The sequence below is a fragment of the Acipenser ruthenus genome, chromosome 37, assembly GCF_902713425.1.
Source record: "Acipenser ruthenus chromosome 37, fAciRut3.2 maternal haplotype, whole genome shotgun sequence".
Classification (NCBI taxonomy): Eukaryota; Metazoa; Chordata; class Actinopteri; order Acipenseriformes; family Acipenseridae; genus Acipenser; species Acipenser ruthenus.
In genome coordinates, this window is record NC_081225.1 from 53,452 (window position 1) to 72,815 (window position 19,364).

General features: G+C 38.6%; 3 long non-coding RNA genes across 10 annotated transcripts; 1 reads left to right on the plus strand and 2 right to left on the minus strand.

The window, feature by feature from the left end:
- Window positions 1-933: 933 nt before the first annotated feature.
- Window positions 934-6,534, minus strand: LOC131706840 (uncharacterized). Its single transcript, XR_009310836.1, has 4 exons — window positions 4,810-6,534; window positions 4,211-4,316; window positions 1,701-2,077; window positions 934-1,398 (listed from the first exon to the last, which is right to left on the minus strand). It is a non-coding gene; the product is annotated as an uncharacterized LOC131706840 (long non-coding RNA).
- Window positions 6,535-7,321: 787 nt separating this feature from the next.
- LOC117404877 (uncharacterized) lies at window positions 7,322-12,064 on the plus strand. Its single transcript, XR_009310803.1, has 7 exons — window positions 7,322-7,701; window positions 9,487-9,606; window positions 9,711-9,757; window positions 10,349-10,499; window positions 11,067-11,278; window positions 11,533-11,844; window positions 11,930-12,064. It is a non-coding gene; the product is annotated as an uncharacterized LOC117404877 (long non-coding RNA).
- LOC131706791 (uncharacterized) lies at window positions 11,213-17,465 on the minus strand. 8 transcript variants are annotated; one of them, XR_009310795.1, is made up of 7 exons: window positions 16,763-17,465; window positions 16,054-16,416; window positions 15,675-15,785; window positions 14,571-14,655; window positions 13,786-13,988; window positions 11,713-13,111; window positions 11,213-11,294 (listed from the first exon to the last, which is right to left on the minus strand). It is a non-coding gene; the product is annotated as an uncharacterized LOC131706791 (long non-coding RNA). The 8 variants fall into 8 exon arrangements; XR_009310796.1 differs by lacking the exon at window positions 11,213-11,294 and having other exon boundaries at window positions 12,442-13,111; window positions 16,763-17,097; window positions 17,328-17,465; XR_009310801.1 differs by lacking the exon at window positions 11,213-11,294 and having other exon boundaries at window positions 12,442-13,111; window positions 16,054-16,197; window positions 16,328-16,416; window positions 16,876-17,465.
- Window positions 17,466-19,364: the final 1,899 nt, after the last annotated feature.

Consider the following 19,364-nt stretch of genomic DNA (forward strand, 5'->3'; position numbering starts at 1 on the left):
CAGTCCCCCAAGGTGAGCAGCACAGCATGCTAGTGAACTAGCCCACTGCACCACCTGTCTGCTTGTGACTGCCTTGCTGTCTAACCTTGTATATGAGGTTCACTTACCTTGTCAAAGATCGCACACTGCAGGAGTTGAGAATCCTGGCGCTGGCTGCACAGTTGCAGTCTTTCATGCCACTGAAGAGAGGAGGGATTATGAAACACCCCTGTTACACAGCAGGGCTCGGAGGTAAATACCAGGGATACCAGGTCAATGCTATGAGTGTTAACACTAATCATATATATAATAACTGTGTGGCTTCCAGAGGAACATGTGTTTTTTATATTGTGTTCCTCGTCAAGCTGTGGAATCTGAAGCTGCGCAGCAGAAATGATTCCACTTCCAGCAGGTTGACTTTGTGCAAAGTTTCTATTCTGATGTAAACTTTCATCCCCCCCCCCGAGCACTGTACTGTCTCCACTAAATCATTATTACTGATGAACCAACGGGAGCGCCAAGCCTTCCTCAATAGGCAAAGCTAGCGCTGCTGTTCAGGGTGAGCGTGCCTCAGCACTGCCAGCAAGCACTCGGGCGCTGGGGAGTAAAGCAGCACAAGAGCCTGGATGTCTTGGCTTTGCTGGAGTGAAGGGAGCTCTGTGAACACTGTCCTGTCCTTTCTGCAGAGGAAACGGAAGATTAGCATGGAAAGCGACCCCTTAGAGGAAGGACAGCGTTCTGATCAAGGACAGGTGGAGGGCCATGAAAAGGCTTCAGAGGCTTCTAGTCGTAGTTTAAAGTTTCAGCCAATAAAAGTGCCACGTTGTGTGTCTGTATTGTAGCTGCGATTACTGCCTGGTGATTGAGAATAAATATGTATGGATCCCCTTTCAGGGCTTGTTGTGTGACAGGATGCTGCATGGAGCCATGAAGAAGGGAAACGTCCACACAGTATGTATTTCCAAACGTCCGGATTTATTAAAGAAAAAGGCTTGAAAGTAAAACAATCTCCCCTCTACGAGCAATGGTAATGGAAGGGCTGCAGTCCCCAGCAAAAACACACTCTGTTACCCACAAGCCTCCTGCACCAAACTGGGCTCCTTTTAAAATAGCAGAAAGGAGAAAATGTGGTTTGTCTTACCAAACACACACAATGCGAACAGTCAGTCAATATGTAGCGGTATTGTGAAGCGGGATGTGGGGCTGCTCAATACCTTGCTCACTGGGTGTGCTTCTATTCTTTTAAACAAAGTAAGGAGAGGGGGAGGAGAGAGGGGAGAGGTGGAGAGGGCAGCAGCAGTATTGCTCAGTCCAGGAAGGACAGCTCCATGCACTCCCCATTGCCTCAGGGTGAAGCATGCGGGTCGCCAGCCGCTCCATATCATCCAGGCTCAATAAGCGCAGCCTCCGCTCGTAATCCTGAGAGAGAGGCAGAGGGAGAGACACAGAGTCACAACTACACGCTGCACTACACCTGCATTTCAGAGTGTGTGTGCTGCAGCTGTGATTGTGTGTGCGTCTCTGTGTCACTGTACAACTGTGTCTGTGTGTGTCTGTATAACACTGTGCATGTGCTGCAGCTAGGATTGTGTGTGTGTAGCAGTGTTTATTGTGTTCAGGTTACCTTGTGTAGCTGCTCCAGACTCTCACTGTGTGTGTGTGTGTCTGTTTGTGTGTGTGTGTGTATATAGCAGTGTGTGTGTTTATTGTGTTCAGGTTACCTTGTGTTGCTGCTCCAGACTCTCACTGCGTCGGCAGGGCTGAAGTGTTTGTTCAGAAGAGCAGGCAGGCTGTGCCACACTGACCCGGGGTGAGGCGAGGCATGAGAGGAGGGGTTAGGCGAGGGGTGAGAGGAGGGGCGAGGGGTGACAGGAGGGTTGAGGCGAGGGGTGAGAGGAGGGGTGAGGTGTGAGAGGAGGGGTGTGGCGAGGGGTGAGGTGTGACAGGAGGGGTGAGGCGAGGGTGAGGGGTGAGGTCTGAGAGGAGGGGTGACACGGAGTGCTGTTCTTGCTCGGGTGACACTTTCTCTGTTGGGGGCGTCACAACGAGTTCAGCTTGGAATCGGGAGCGATGGAGTCATGTGACAGTCTGTGCTCATCTGAGAGAGAGAGAGGGAGGGGGAGAAACAGGAGAGATTCAAGACCAGGTAGATTAACTCTTAGCTGCTGACTCGGTGTAATTTCATAACTTTTGTTACGATGACAAAACACGTCATATCTCTGCCGTCCAATCAGCAATTTTGTTTTTTTAAAGTATGAGTCATAGCCATGACTACGGGACTTGTCATGATACCATTGGTTTAGGGCTAGGGTGGGCGGGACATATAATATTTTGATTACAAGGGCGAGTCTCTGTTGGCGCCATTGTGACTGAGTGCACAGCAGAGTCGAAGCTCTGTATCTCCAGTTTTACAATCCCAAGAGTGCTAATCTACATATCATCTAAACGGGAGGTACTTGGGCTAATTAACCATATTGTTGTTGTTTTTTTTTTTCAACTTGATATTGTTTTTTTGTGCTGAGTACATCTGCAGTGTTTATTTTTGTTTTGTTTTCTCTGTGTCTCTCGTGTGCTCGCTTGCTTGCTGGGCAGGGCTAACTTCATGACTGCTGTAGACGAGAGGAGCTACTGTACCAACACCACGTTTCGTTTTGTTTGTTTGTTTTTTTAAACATCTTTCTTATAGTTAGTTTCACATACGTTTTTATTTTAGACTTGTTTTTCCTCAGGAGAGAAGGCAAAACTAACAGGTCTATCGCATGTGATGCAAAGTTAGGCGTTTGTGTACGTCTGTGTTTTACTTTTTCTAGTCGATTCGTTATTTCTCTGTAGTCGTTATTATTATTTAATTATGCATCTATTATTTTTTAACTTTTTTTATTCGATGTGTAAAAGAATGAGGAAAACACCTTGTTTAGTTTTTATTTTTACGTTGTGTATGTAGCCTATGTAAAAAACAAAGACATTTAGCTGGAGTTATTATTTAGCCATGTATTTTATTACTCGTTTACTGTGTGTAAAGAACAGAAAACATTATTTAGCTGTTGTCACTATTATTATTTAGCCATGTATTTTATTACTTGTTTACTTTTTTATGTGTGTGAAAAAGGATGGAGCAGAATATTAATATTAGTATTATTATTATTATTATTATTATTAATTGGTATTTATTTTAATGTTTTATGTGGGTGTGTGTAAGCCAGAAAATGGATGGAGACAATCAGCTCTAGCATGTGGTTCAGTCACTGAAGAGGAGGAGGGCCCTGACTGAGGAAGAGATCGAGGGCATGTACGCCATGGAGGAGGACCTCCCTGATGAAGAGCTGCTGCAGGAGGAGGAGGATGAGGAGGAGGAGGAGAGTGATCTGGAGGAGCCCCAGTCCAGCACTTCAACTGCAGGGTAGTTTTGATAATAAATATATACAGCACAATATGGAAGGTTTTATTTTTTTGTCTCCCTCCCTCCCAAATAAAATTCTTAATTTCAGAGTTTTATTTGTAATATACTTTTTTTTTCAAATAAAAAAATTAAACATTTTACTTGATAACTTGTGTGTTGTTTCTTTATTTTTGTACTGAAATATAATTGTATCTCAAACAGGGCAACAGTGTTTCCAGTCTCACTTTTTGCCAAGTTTTAACCCTGGTCTGCCTTTGCCATTTCGGAGGTTGATTTTTGTAAAATACTAGGCATTGCAAAACCTTATCTAGCTCTGCAACTGTTCAAGATATTTCAATTCTGATTTCAGATTTGAATTCCTTGGAAAATTGTGCAGCTACAATATACTCTAAGTTTTTTTTTTTTTATATAACACTTGGAAAGAGGTTGAAATTGACCATTTTTAAAAATATTATTTATTATTTTTCATATTTCGATAATTTTTTGGGAGGTGTAGCTCATATGAAAATAAAAATAAAATCACCCCACAACAAAATAAATTACATCAATGGAAAGATCTACTTAATGCCTTTCTGTAGGTGTATTGGGTTTTCATTTCTGATTTAAGGTTCCAAAACTACAAGTGTTTAAACAGAAAGTGTTCATGTTTATGACCGGATATGGTTATTCCCCGTAGGCAGCATAGGGTTAAAACACTTCATGCAACTCAAAGATGATAAAAGGTTGAAAACACTTTGTTTGCAGGTGTTACTGTTAATAGATATATGTAGAATAACATGCATGCTTTTTAACTGAGTGCTGTGCTGTTCTGTGCTGTGCTGTTCAGCCTACCTGCCAGCGCCTTGCCTTTGTAGAGGAGTCCCTGTTGATTGACAGGTATGTTGAGCCTGTCAGAGACCAGACTCCAGACTGTGGAGACCTTCTCATCCTCACAGACCTGTCAAGAGACAAGAACATACAGACACACACTGAGGGGATGAGCATTAAACACTGAAACTACATCTTCATCCTCACAGGACAGGAGAGAGACAAGAACACACAGACACACAGTGAGGGGATGAGCATTAAACACTGAATCTACATCTTCATCAGTACGCAAGCCTCGAGTGAAGCAACATCCCTCATCTGACACCATGCAAATGCATTTAGTGTCATTTCAAACGGGATTGAGATTATTATGCTCATGAGCTAAAAGGCAAGAACAACGTACGATTATAAACAATAAAGATGACCCCCAGTCAATATAGCCGGGGAATCACACCCCCGTCAAACCGCACCCTGCTGATCAGAGCTCACAAAGACAAACACTGTTAAAAGCCACTCAGCAAACAGTCACAAGCGGGTCCGGACGGCCATTTGTTATTAAAAATGCGGGATTCAAAAACAACCGCTGCACTGAATAATAAACAAAGTAAACGAGATGCACTCACCTGGTTTAACGAGCGCTGTCCCTCGTAGTCTGTGTAAAACAATAGCAAACGCCTCCTCACATGGCGTCCTTCTTCCACAAACTTATCACATGAAATAAAGTCGTTTCACACAGACACACACCTCCGGCTGAGCTGTCCTCTGCTCTTTACAATTGGTAGCGAACTTCAGGGAGACAGACGAGGCTTTAGCTTTCATTTCCTAGCCAATGCTGCCCTCGTGTGGACATTTTGTAGAACTGCTGTCGAGGTGTTGAATTGAGTGTTAACTAATTCTGCTTCATAAAATAAAATGAAACCTGCTGAAAAACGTCACGTTAGCATACTGAAATACACGCCGCTTGTAGTTTTCCAATTTACTTAACTAAAAACTGACACAAATATAAAATGTGACATTTCCAAAACTGACGCTGCTCTTTTATTTAAACAACTGCTCTATCAATATAATGGTCGTCGTGAATCTTGGTTATATTTCTACGTCTGTGATTAAATTATTACAAACACCCGTATATACTTTTAGATACATTTTAAACCGCTATAAAAGAGAACTACAGTTGATTCCTTCACGCACGTTCCGGTTTAGAATCGTTGTTTTCTTTGGTTATTTCGAAACTGGCCGTTTTAAAATATGACTGATAGTAAAACAATTCTTCACTAGAAGCATGAAAATATAATACTATTAAAATACTGACGTGGGCTGCTAGCCTGTGAAATGAAAAGGCTCTTGTGTCTGGCAAGCCAGTAAAATTATTTCTGCTGTTTAATCTAGAACTGGTAATTGTAAACACGTGGCATTTAAAATGAACAACCCCAATACAAATACTTCAACACAGATTTGTATTTATTTTTTTTAAAATTGTAATTGTGTTTCTTCTGGATTTAAATATCAGTAATGAAGACTGAGTGCTTCAAACCTGGACTGAAATATTCAGCCTCAAAACTATATCAAAATAACAACACCTGAAGAAAGATTTGTGTTTATTGAAGAGACAGCTGCTGTAGGAGAGCAGGATCGGGAGATTGGCGGGTAGGATACTAGGGAGTACATTTACAAGAGGGACCCTAATTAACTGGGAATAAATTAATCTTTTTGTGTCGTTGGCAATGTTACCTGAAAGCAGCGTCAATGTTATTTCATAACATTAGTTACGAACGTTCTCGTAACTTTACGAAAACCTTCCAAAGAAATGTTCTTTAAAAATTACTTCATGTTATCCTGACTTTCGAATAACATTCTTCTAACGTTCTGGGCACATCATTGTGTTAGCTGGGTTACTATCCAATCTATTACTGACACCTTGTGGTCATGATTCGCAACTGCACGTCATTAAAGTTGCTTAACATTCAATTTCTGCAAGTGTGTCACATGATACTCGTTTCGTGTTGTTTGTATACTCTTAGTAAATTAATGGTACAACCAAAAATATGTTTTAAAACAAACACCATTTATTTATTTTCACAACATAGAACAGCATAAACATTCTGCATGGAGAAATGTGATCGCACAGTTCCGTTTTTACAAAGCTGGTAAAGGATTTACTCGTGAGTCAGGGCAGTACATGTGTTTATTAGAGTGACTGTATCCTACTTACAGCGCATCGACTCAAACAACACGGGTGTAAAAAAAGCCCCCATAACTGACCCCTGTCACGCAATTAAGCGATCATTTTTTAAAAACTAGTTCTGTGAGTAAATCCTTTACCAGCTTTGAAAAACGGAACTGTGTGATCACATCTGTCCATCCACAATGTATTCCTTTTTAATTTATTGGAATGGCCCTCCTAATAAATAATAATTATAAATCTTTAATAGCCTAATAATCTGATTCTCACGCGCGCTGTCTACAACATTGACATTTAATCAGTAGAGGGGTTGGAGAGAAGAGGGGAGCTCCGATTGGCTGCCTTGGTGAGAAGAGGGGAGCTCCGATTGGCTGACTCGGTGACAAGAGGGGAGCTCCGATTGGCTGGCTGGGTGACAAGAGGGGAGCTCCGATTGGCTGGCTGGGTAACAGGAGGGGAGCTCCGATTGGCTGGCTGGGTGACAAGAGGGGAGCTCCGATTGGCTGACTCGGTGAAAAGAGGGGATCTCCGATTGGCTGACTTGGTGACAAGAGGGGAGCTCCGATTGGCTGGCTGGGTGAGAAGAGGTGAGCTCCGATTGGCTTACTCGGTGACAAGAGAGGAGCTCCGATTGGCTGGCGGGCTGACAAGTGGGGCGCTCCGATTGGCTGATTCGGTGACAAGAGGGGAGCTCCGATTGGCTGGCTGGGTGACAAGTGGGGAGCTCCGATTGGCTGGCTGGGTGACAAGAGGGGAGCTCCGATTGGCTGACTCGGTGACAAGAGGGGATCTCCGATTGGCTGGCTTGGTGGCAAGAGGGGAGCTCCGATTGGCTGACTTGGTAGAGAGGAGCTCCGATTGGCTAACGTCTAACGTCAGGGCCGGCATTATGGCAAGGCAAGCAAGATAAATTAACCACTCAGCTTTTGAGTTTAGTTGACGAGCCAACCTCCGTTTAAAAAAAAAAAAAAAAAAAAAAAAAGTTATCGTGGGTTGACAGACAGAATTTCCCAGCACTAAGTTTCTTTGTATAATCCCTGCCATGCTACTGTAGCCTATCAGGCTTTGTTGAGCTGACTCGCTTGTGTTTCAGCTGCTAGTTTCGGAAACACTGGAGGGAGTGTGAAGTACTGGGACTTGTGAGGAAATTATTTGTTTCAAACTGGCTATGGTACATTTTGTTTTTTAATTAATGCATTATTTAAGCATTCATTTTTGTCTGGGGGGGTAAAACCCCACTTGCGTTTTAAAGAAAAACGAGCTCGGTTTGGATAACTGTATCGCATGAAAAGAAACTACAGCTGAATGAGGATTGTACGAGAATGGCGAGGGAGTAAGTACAAACATTTATTATAATAATATAGTACAATATTGAAGTTTAATATTCTGTTTTTGGCTCATTGTCCCGTTTTTCACAAACGCATGTTACCATACAGGGATGTCAGTAAAATTCGATTTCATAAAAATGAGCGCAGCATTAACATTGTTAATGTGGTTAAGGGACGTAAGGCTTCTGTTTACTTTGCAAGTAGCGTACAATTACATTGTAGATAAATGCCGTTTCATTGTGCTTTAAACAGGTCATAAACGGGCTGGTTTGTGATTTTATATTGAAGTTCAGTAAGATCATCAATGTAGCATTATGGATTTTGTTAACGGTATATATATATATATATATATATATATATATATATATATATATATATATATATATATGTGTGTGTGTATATGTAAGGACTGGGAATAATCGACCCGCATAAGTGTAATCCTGTTTAAATGTATAGCTGAATATTTATAATATTTTTATAAATTTTTATTTTTTATAATATTTATGAAAAAAAAACGACTATACAAGTACGACTACTAATAATAACGTAATATCAGAACTACTAATATATGCTTACTCATATTAAATTTTTATGAAGCGCTCACTGCAAACGAACGGTTTCAGTCTTTTTCGTTTTTTTTTTGTCTGGATCAGAAGGAAACTTTATATTTCTGTCCAGAACAAAAGAATCGGGCATAACCGCGCTCGGCATTTTGGTCATCTTCCATAGTAATGCTGACTGTGAAAGAGTGTTCAGCTTGGTGACCAAAAACAAAACCCAACACAGAGCCAGCCTGAGCACAGACATGCTAAGATCACTGGTAACGCACAAAGTCCTGATGTCAGCGAAGCAGCAAGTGTGTCACACACAAACCTTTCGTGACACCTTGCTCAGGAAAGCCAAGTCAGCCACCTATGAAGCTAAACATTCAAGATCTGAAAGTGCAGTTTGACCTGTTGGATTCCTTTCTGTTCCAAACAACTCACTTTGTGGATTGCTATTACATTTGGTGCTGACTCACTGACTATTTACAAGGGGTTTTTCCATTTTTTGAAAGTGCTTTGTTTCTGTTTTTAGAAGCTTATACATTTCAATTTGTTTTGTTTTGACAGTAAATAAAATACCAACATACTACAAAAATGGCTATTTTCTGTACTTAAAATAATTCAGTTGGTATAAATTAAAAAGGTTTCATCTATACTAAGGTAAACAAAATTAAATTTAAACTGAAACAATCATATCTAATCTCATTATTTTTTTACTGATAATTTCATCCTCAGAACTCTCCAGAGTGTAGCATTTAGCTGTTTGATACCCTAAAGCAATTCTGAGGGGAAGCCGAGATGTCCTCGTGAAAGAGTGCTACTCAAAATGAAATGTCAAGGTTGGCAGGTCTGGGGCGTTGAGGTCACATTCCCTCTGGGCTCAATACAGCTTAAAGGCAGGAAAGGAAAAAAAGCCTTTTCAGGGTCTTGGCCTCTGCAGAATCATTTCCACTAATTCTGTTTTCTCTGTATATTCATATATATTTAGATTTGCCATTTTCATATTTCTTGTATTCCAATATTGTAATTTAAGGCTCATCCAGGTAGATTGTCTAATTTAGTTCATGAAAATATGTAACTTCATATCGAGGGAAGTCTTTTTCATTCAATTGTTAACATAAATGAAAAAGCTGCTGCAAATGAGCATTGTAGAGTTTAATTTGAATGATCTTGAACACAGCTTTTGGGATGATGTTTTCGGCCGTTTAGACTCTTATTTTCAGGGTTATTAATCTCTGTCTCCAGCTCTTTTGTTTTGTAGAAGCAGTTTATGGGCCGGACAGACGTGTGAAGGCCAGCGGCGTGGAAGACCTCATCGCAGAGACGCTGAGATTCGCGCCTCACACAGGAGGAAAGGAGCGACAGGTGAATCACGCTCATGTTCATTCAAATCTAAGTGAACGTACCTTTTTACTTGTGCATGTGCTTTCTCCAAACTGTCATTTTAACCCAACCCTTTTCTTTTCTAGGCAACTTCGTGGAACTGACAGTGAAGCCGGGCCATCATTCCTCTGAAGTGAGCTTTTGAATTCTTATAAACACTCTGGGTTTCAAGTTCAGTATCAGTTTTGGATGCATTTCAAATAAACCTCATGTGACCTCTCCATGCGCTTACACACACACACACACACACACACACACTGACGCACACACACTGACTTTTTTTTAACTAATCAGATTAGGTATGTGTACATAGACATAAAGGATTTTTCCCCCCACACACTTTTGTAATCTGCTTTCATATTTTTTATGCTTTATTTTATGTATGTATTTACTCTCTATTTTTTAATGTCTACTGTTGTCTGTGGCTAATTTATTACAGTGAAGTTGTTACATTGTAATTTTTTATAGTAGATTGTATTTTGCTGCTTGATAAACCTTGGAAAAAGTTGTCTGCTAAATGTCTGTAATAATAATAATAATAATAATAATAATAATAATAATAATAAATTACACTTAATGTGTTCAATGCAACATTGGGCCTGTACTGTCAAAAACATACTTTCCAAGTATGGAAATATTTCAGTAGAATAGCACGGTGTGACCCTCTGCGGTATGAGGCCTCCACCAACACTATACTGTATATTTATTGATGTATTTTTAATAGGGTACAGCAATGCAGAATGAGAGAAACTATGAGGATTGTTGATCCAATTGGGACACTTTTGTGAAGACTTGAGCGTTACCCAACGAAGAGCCTACAGTGTTCCTTCTCCTTTGTCACTCTGGCACATAGATGGGAATCATGAGTTAATTCAGTAAGTACACAAATACAAAACATACTTTAAATTTGAACACAAAGTATCAATACATTAAAAATGTATTTACAAGCATAAGGCAATGTATATTACTAATAGTATGTAGTACATCACTGCATCACCTTGTATTTCAATGAAGTTCAACATTGCATTCACTGCAGAACAAGATACTGTGTTACTATTAGTAAAATGTATTGTGATATTTTGTGTTAAATGATAATAATATCTTCCAATTAGTCTTTTGGATGAGGCTTTAAACTGAGGCCCTAACTCTCTGTGGCCATTAAAGATCCCATGGGGCACATTTCAAAAGGAGTAGGGTTGTCAACCCTGGTGTCCTGGCTAAATTCCAGTTCACCAATAACTGCTTCCGCATATTCTTCCACTCCCCTTCATCCAATTGTACAGATTTCATAAGAACTGTAAACGCTTTGGAAGCATTTACAGTTATTAAAAGCACGATAAGTGTATAATAGCACATTTTAGAAACACAGGCAAAGTAGGAACTACAGTACAAAGAAGCAAATATTTTGTTCTGGTTAACATTGTATCTTATTTTGCCTACAGATGGAGGATAGTCATTCATGGCGGCATTGATGGCTACAGTAGAAAAATGGTGTACCTGAAAGCCAGCAACATCAACAGAGCTTGTACAGTTTTTGAAAGTTTTGTTGGAGCTGTATATCAGTTTGGCTTACCATCACAAGTCCGAAGTGACAAAGGCCTTGAAAACATTGAAGTGGCTCGATTTATGCTGGAGCATCCTCGTCGTGTGTTGGGTAAATTATTACAGAACTGTAATGGAAAAATAGTGCATTTATTCAGTTAAATTTATTGAATTTACATACTGTTTAGTGTCTTGTATTTAATAAGTAAATATTAAGTATTTTATAATTAAAATAAATGACAAAATAATTTCATACTAAGGCAGAATTTAGAATCCTGTGTAAATATTTTGTTTAAAGTAAGTTGGTTTTGCCATCGTTAAAACACTAGCATTTTAAACTGTTTGTCTATTTCTAATTTTTTGTAGACAGAGGAAGCCATATCACAGGTCGAAGTGTGCACAACCAGCGCTGAGAGGCTGTGGCGTGATGTCTGCTACACAGTTACCAGCAATTATTATGCTGCCTTGCAGTACTTGCAGGCAATACAGGCACTTGACCCAGATGATGAACTTCACTACGTGATGATTCCAAGACTGAACATGCACCTTGATATGTGGGACCGACGTCCTCTATCCTCGGAGCACATGAAATCCCCACAGCAGCTATGGATTCAAGGGCTACTGTCAAACTACAGCAGCGGAAATCCCACTTCCTGTGAGACTTGGAACTCTGATATGGTACTTCCTTTTCTTCAGCGATACAAATAAAGGTTACCTTATATATCTAATTAACATGTTAAATTGATTGTCTCCATTTTACTAGATGGATTTTGATAACTATGGAAGGACCTGGAGCCTGCCGTGAATCAGAGCCCCCAGTTTCATTGCAGGACACACTGGTTCCTCTCCTTCCAGTCAACATTGACCCTTTGAGGACGAGCAGCTGTTTCGGACTTGATCTTTATTTAGAAGCATTAAGTGTAGCAAACAACAGAAATGCCTAAATGTAGGTTTTAAGACCTTTACATACCACAACCGCTCCTTTTCATCCTGAAAAGGCTTTCAAACATGTATTGTACAGTGCACTCAGGTTTTAGCAAGGGTTCTCTTCTCATCACCTCTGCAAGTGTTAATGTGAATAGTTTTTATAATAAAAATAATTATTTTTACCCTTTTTATTTTAAACCCAGTTTGTAAAGGCCAATTTCTAGTCAACTTGGAGTATCACAGTATTTTGCCATTTTGATTTAAGTAGTGTTAAATATAATGTGAATATAGCTGATGGATTTGTGTTTTAATTCTCAGTTTAAAAATAAGCTGCAAACAGACTTTACATCACAGAAATGCAAATAGTGTTTATTAATAAGGAGGAAAAGTAAAATGTTCTTTCTTGGAACAACTTAACAACTGTTAAGAATTCTCTATTACCAAAAATCCTTAGGAGGGAAAAGATCCAGCCTATACTTTTATTTAAAGGCACTGATGTTAATATTGACAGATTGAACTATTACATTTTAATATTTTAGTAAATTGAATTGTAGTGCTTAATAAAGGTGTCTGCTAAATATCTGCAATAATAATAACTACAGGTAAGAATTCTCAACCAAAAGTGACTCACTTGCTAAATTTAAGTGTACAAAGAATTATAGATAACAAAAATGACAAACATAAAAATTCTAGCAGCACTTTGGCATGCATAACATTGTTCTTAGGATCGAACATACTTGTGCCCTTTGACTACAGGTATGGTAAGCAAAGGAATTTGGTTATGCCCTTCCAAAGCCTGGGGAATTTTTAATTCCAAAGTCCATATCATCCCTGAAGGACTCGTATGAATGCCTGCATGGTACCCTTAATATGCTGGAACATGTGTTTGCAAGTGGAAACCGTGAACCATCATGCAAAAATTCAACAGTTGGAGCAGGGTTGAAGCCCAATGCTGGTACACTGTCACTTCCTGTGGCAAAGACAAGGATGTCCTCCAGGGTAACTCCACAAATCCCCACTAAAAAAAAAACAAACAGAAAAATACATCAATCATCTTTGTAACTGCCATTGAGGTTTTTCACGGGACGTCACTGCTGTTGGGTCTCCATTTTGAAGGGCAGAAAGCACTGTATGCCAATGGCAGAATAATGTTATTAATATAATTAAAATATGATTAAGTTAAAGACTTTTAAATTGTATCACTGATTATTTTGAAATATGTATGCACACTCTACAGATTTAAGTGATGATTTGTATTTTTTTAATCCTTATATAAAGTTATTATAATATATGTTTTATGAGCAAGTCCAATTAACTATGTATAAACGTTTACATAGAAGTACTGTAACTAACGGTATATAACTTCATTCATATTAGTTTTGTATTTTAAACAAAGTACTGAATATGTAACCTGTTTAAACCTTGGTCTGATAACAAATAATTAATTTATCTAAATGTCAGGCAATCAATAATAATAATAATAATAATAATAATAATACGCAAGCATTTTATTCATTATACAATTGTTTCTTGACATGTACCTGCTGAGAGCTACATTTTCCATCAAGAACCCTCTCACATGACTGTTTTAAATTGTATATAAACTTCTTAAATGTATACTACTATATTGGGATGCTAGTTCAATGTGGATACACAACATCTTATTGAAATTGCATTTAAAATAAAACGTACTCTCTACATCCAAGAGATAATCCCTCCAATGACATACTGCTTCATTTTCTCTCTCAAACTTGTTACTCCCACAGTCAGATCGCTGCTCTTCAAGCACATCAGCAGTCAGCTTCTCTGTCGATTGACAGAAAATAGGTTTAAAGGTTTCAGGGTGGGCCTTCATAGAATCCATTACACCGAGAGAACGGAGTCCTTCTTGCAACCTGTGCAAAATATTTGAATAATGAATGTTCTGAATTAGTAATACAGTAGACACTTGAAAAAAAGATGTACATACCCCAATGCAATGCTTGTTTTCAGAGCATATAAAATATTCTCTTCAATAATAATGTAGATTTTTTTAAAATATATAAAACAAGCCACTGGCTTTCTTCAATACATTAATTATTTAATTAAGTAGCCCAGATGTGGGTAGGGGGGATGTGATTCTCTATGTATTAGTATAAATATACAGCTTGGTGCTAGTCATAACATATAATAAGTGATATTTCTTCAGCACAATATAGGGACAAAGTAGATTCAGTTTGGTTTTCAATTCAGTACACATCTGCACGCTACATAATAACATAGAACACTTTTATTAAACTTCTCAGAACACATTTAATATATATTTAATATATAATTAATATAACAATTAGGCTGTGAATTTAAAAGGCTGAGACTGCTTTGGCTGGCTGAGTTTAGGAATGGAATGAGTCGACTTTATAACTTTTTTGTAACTATGGAGCATCAACATTAGGTGGGTACTGTTCTTTGTAATATTAGATTTTTTGTAAAAAGCAAACCTTTCAAACTGTGTTCTTGTTCGCTGAAGAACATACCAGTCGAACCGCATCATCCAGTTCCTTTTTAATTGTCTGACTTTGAAATCTTAAAATTGAAATAAAGAGAACATGCATGCACATTGAAGCAAAATATAAATCCAAGAGTCAGCATCCACAATAAATCCTCTTCAGTCCTGACATCCAATATTTATTTATTTTCTAAATATAACCTGTTAATTTATGTTTCTGGATTTAGGACTATTTATTTGCATAAAAAATATCAATATACTTGTTTTAAATACATACAAACATCCACTAAACAAGGAATGCAAAGGAAGAGGACAAATAATGAGAAGCTAGACAAGAATGAGAGTACACATGATTTCATTAAAACCTTTTTTTCAAGTTTAAGCAATGCTTCAAATAATCCACTTTAAAACATTACAGTTTTTTTATTTAAAAAAGGGCACAGGGGTGCTCCTTGACCAGCCAACAGCTTAAAACACAAATATTTTGGGGCATAGATACAAATTCCATACAGACACAAACAACAAAAATATACATTGAACTTAACTATCAATCAAAACTCAATTAGTGCATTTCATTTCCAGTGTATTATATTCCCAGATACATACAGATTAAACATAAAAGCCTATCAAAACGGTTTTCATCAGCTAAGTACATCTCGGAAGCTAAGCTGTGTGGAAATGAATGGCAACAACTGACTGAATCATGAATATGAAAGTGCAATGTGTCTTTTTGTTGTTTAAAAACAACGATAAAAAGACATCCCATAATCTGGCACAACACAACGACCTCTGACACAAAGAACACAAAGAACTCTGACCTCTGCCATCCCATAATCTGGCACAACACAAAGTGTTTACTTTCCTATGGGTGGTGGACATTGTGTTACAATGTTACATTCACAGAAAATGGTGGTGTTCATAAATGTCATGACAAAGAATTCTATGACAAAAAGTTATTTAAATGAATTAATTCTAAACATACATTTAAAATATACAGTCACCAAGCAAATATTAATTTAGTTGTATGAATACATCTGTTCCTCAAGACTTATTTTAATTGGGGGAAAAAACAATCAATAAGGCTTGTAACACTTACTTAAAAGCTGCATGCGAGCTTTCCTTTAGCGATTCCTCTAGAACTCTATTCAGCTGCTCTTCTTCAGAATCACTAAATACATTGTCTTCACTGACAAGGTCCACATAGTCTCTAAGAAACAAAAGAATAAATAAGAAATTCAGCCCACTATAACACTGATAGCATTTGAAGCTCCATTCTTACTTTCCTTCTGCAGTAATAGTCCTTTGATAGTAAAAGTCTTTTAAATTACATCAATGTGAGACATTGTGCACAACAGAAATTACTGGCATGGAAACAAACATCGTACTCAATATTAATGTTAAAAAAATAAAAAATATTTTGATTATATAAAAATGACAATTACTTACGAGTACTCCACATTGAAAACATTACATACCTGTACAGTCCACTAGAAGAAGCATGGCACTTGTTGTAATAATTTAGAACATGGGATGTGTTGTCATGTGATGACATAGATAGTTGAGTCTCTTCAGATATCTCCATAACGACATCATCTTCCAAATCAGTGTCATCAGGCTGTCTGAAAACAGTTAACAAAGACATACATGCTTTGAATGTCAAAACATATTTACCACAGATACAAGTCAACCACTATGTTGTAAAAGTAAATGAGCAATTTATATGACAAATACACCAGAAAAACAGATGACCTTCCACAGTTTTCAATGTGTTCTGAAAGGCATTGCAGAGGGATATCTTTTCCACACCTTTTGCACTTCTCCATGACCACCTCTTGACACTACAACAAACAAACACACATTTATTTTTAACATGCTTCATTTTTATAGTATGTGTTACATGTGCATTTACACCTTAACCCAGTGATCTCCAGTCCTGATCGTCGAGGGCCATAGTCCAGCAGGTTTAATGCAATAGATATTGCTCAAAAAGAGACAGTAAGAGCGTGCCAGTGAAGAAATATGTTGAGAGTTGGAAAGGGAGGAATCAAAGGTGACACCAAGGTTTGGGCAGAGGAGGAAGGGGAAAGGGTGATAGAATCAAGGGAAATTCAGATAGAAAGGTCTATAGAGGGAGGCGAAGAAGAAGGAATATAGAGGAGATCAGATTTTGACAACTGTTCTTACCTCTTCAGCCTCACGCTTCGCAATGCTCTCCAGGTTTTTCTGAAGTGGTCGAATGTAGGCCATTGCCTGGTTCAGGCCACTCTCAGTTCTCAGAAATTTCTCACTGTACTCACCGGCTGGCATTGGAATTGGTGCCAATTGTTTGGTTTTATTAACGGACCTCAACATCTGAAAGCCTCCTGCACCTTTCAATTGTGGAAAATGTGAAAACAGAGTTTCACATAGTTCAGAAAATCCTCCATTTTTGTCTGCAAATGTTATTTTTTTCCTACCAAGGGCTGAATTCTGTAAACCAATGCGGTCTTCTCCATTGGGCACAGTTTGAACATTGGTCTCTGTAAGCAAAAGAAATCACGTGTCCAGGTTTCACTGTGTGTAGTTTTCCGTTTACACTTTCCAGTTTTCTGGAACATCTTTTGCCCCCTTGCCCGATCACATGGCTGAAACAGCTGCACAAGATTTCTTTGAATGTGGTCATTTCTAGTGCAGGGAATCCTGCCTGAATCGACTGTAGGGGTTCCCTGTTGTACTTCAGCTAGTGAGGTTTGCATGTTGTTAAACAAACCTCTAAAAGAACTGGGTGAACACGTCCCAGTACCAGTCTGTGATCCTGAGCCAGCAGTGGCTGTGCTTTCTGACTCTCTCTTCAAAATCCTTGCAGCTTCTTGAAGAAGTCGAGCAGCCCCAACATTGGCACTCTCACCACTACAAAAGGAACGGAACTGAAATCATATATTCACATAAACTAAAATAAAATTAATTAATTTAGCAGATGCTTTAATCCAAAGCTATTTACATACAATCGAACCCCGGAATCCTAACCACCACTCTACACTGCCGCACTGATAAATGTACATATATATATATAAAATGAATGCTGCAAGTATTTTACACACACAACTGCAGCACTTGTTTGACCTCACAAGAACTAGGAGAACCGTCCTGCTTACACCCTTGTGCTACTCCAAGTATTGATCAGCTTTAAAATAAATTTAAAAAGAAAACTTAACTCTAAATACCTATACATCTAGCAAGTAATTAATACAAATGATAGGTACATCTTAAGTGAAGCGGTACAACTGTATAATACTGATGCAACATCTCAGACAGGTAGCTGCAGTAGACGACGGGAAATTAATTCATGAAATACTCATTTTTACCCACTTCCCCCGCCAAAAAAAATTTAAATAAAATAAATAACTTGCCTTGATACACGTCTGTCTCTTAATCCGACCAGAATACTGTACCTACTGTAATAATATTCAAAAACCCATCACGATTTTCCAATACTTACTTTTAAATACAGGTACCATTACCCACCCACCCACCACCGTTTTACAGTTACATACACTATATACTACAAAACAAAAAAAAAACAAAAAACAGTGACAAATGTGGTCACTATACTCTCTCAAATCATTATAAGTTGGTTATCTATAGCTAAATTGTATCATGCATCGTCTATGTTATGAGCACATGTGATCGAGTATTAATTTTTATACAATAACAAACAAATATAAAAAGAAAACTCGGAATAAACTCGAACTTGCCTTAATTCAGGTCTATCCGCCACCTGTAACGTGAGCGATGCACCAGGAGGATTGTGGGTCCACAGTTTCCATGGCAACCCTGGTAAACGAATACGGTCTTCATGTTAATGATCCGCAAGCAGAATACCATGTTGCATAATCACAATCAGCAAGCAGAATACCATGTTGCATAATCACAATCAGCAAGCAGAATACCATGTTGCATAATCACAATCAGCAAGCAGAATACCATGTTGCATAATCACAATCAGCAAGCAGAATACCATGTTGCATAATCATGATCATGATCAGCAAGCAGAATACCATTGCGGAAGTGCATCTTAATTTTGGCACGGATCACCCTCCATAAGTATCATGTGACACATTTGCAGAAATTGAATGTTAAGCAACTTTAATGACGTGCAGTTGCGAATCATGACCACAAGGTGTCAGTAATAGATTGGATAGTAACCCAGCTAACACAATGATGTTTCCGGAACGTTAGGAGAATGTTATTTGAAAGTCAGCATAACATTAAGTAATTTTTAAAGAACATTTTTTGGAATGTTTTCGTAAAGTTACGAGATCTTACGTAACTAATGTTATAAAATAACATTGACACTGCTTTCAGGTAACATTGCCAATGACACAAAATGATGAATTTTTTCCCAGTTAATTAGGGTCCCTCTTGTAAATGTACTCCCTACTATCCTACCCGCCAATCTCCCGATCCTGCTCTCCTACAGCAGCGGCCTCTTCAATAAACACAAACACACAACTAACCCAATTACATGAGAGGATTCAATTTTCAGCCTCCTACCACATTCGCTGATTCTTTGAGAGACTGCCTAAATTGTTCCAAATTGCCCATAGGCTTAAAGCAGCGGTCGACGTATTTGAAGGGCTAAAACTCAGATTTGTGCAGCAATCGTTCGAGAAACACTGGGGTCACTTACAGACTGTTCGTCTGATACTACAGCCCTTGAAACGGTGCTTCTACACGGTGCAGCTCCCCGGGGGGACGAGCTCGCAGACCCCCCCGTGCAGAAAGCTCCGATACCGACCGAGATATT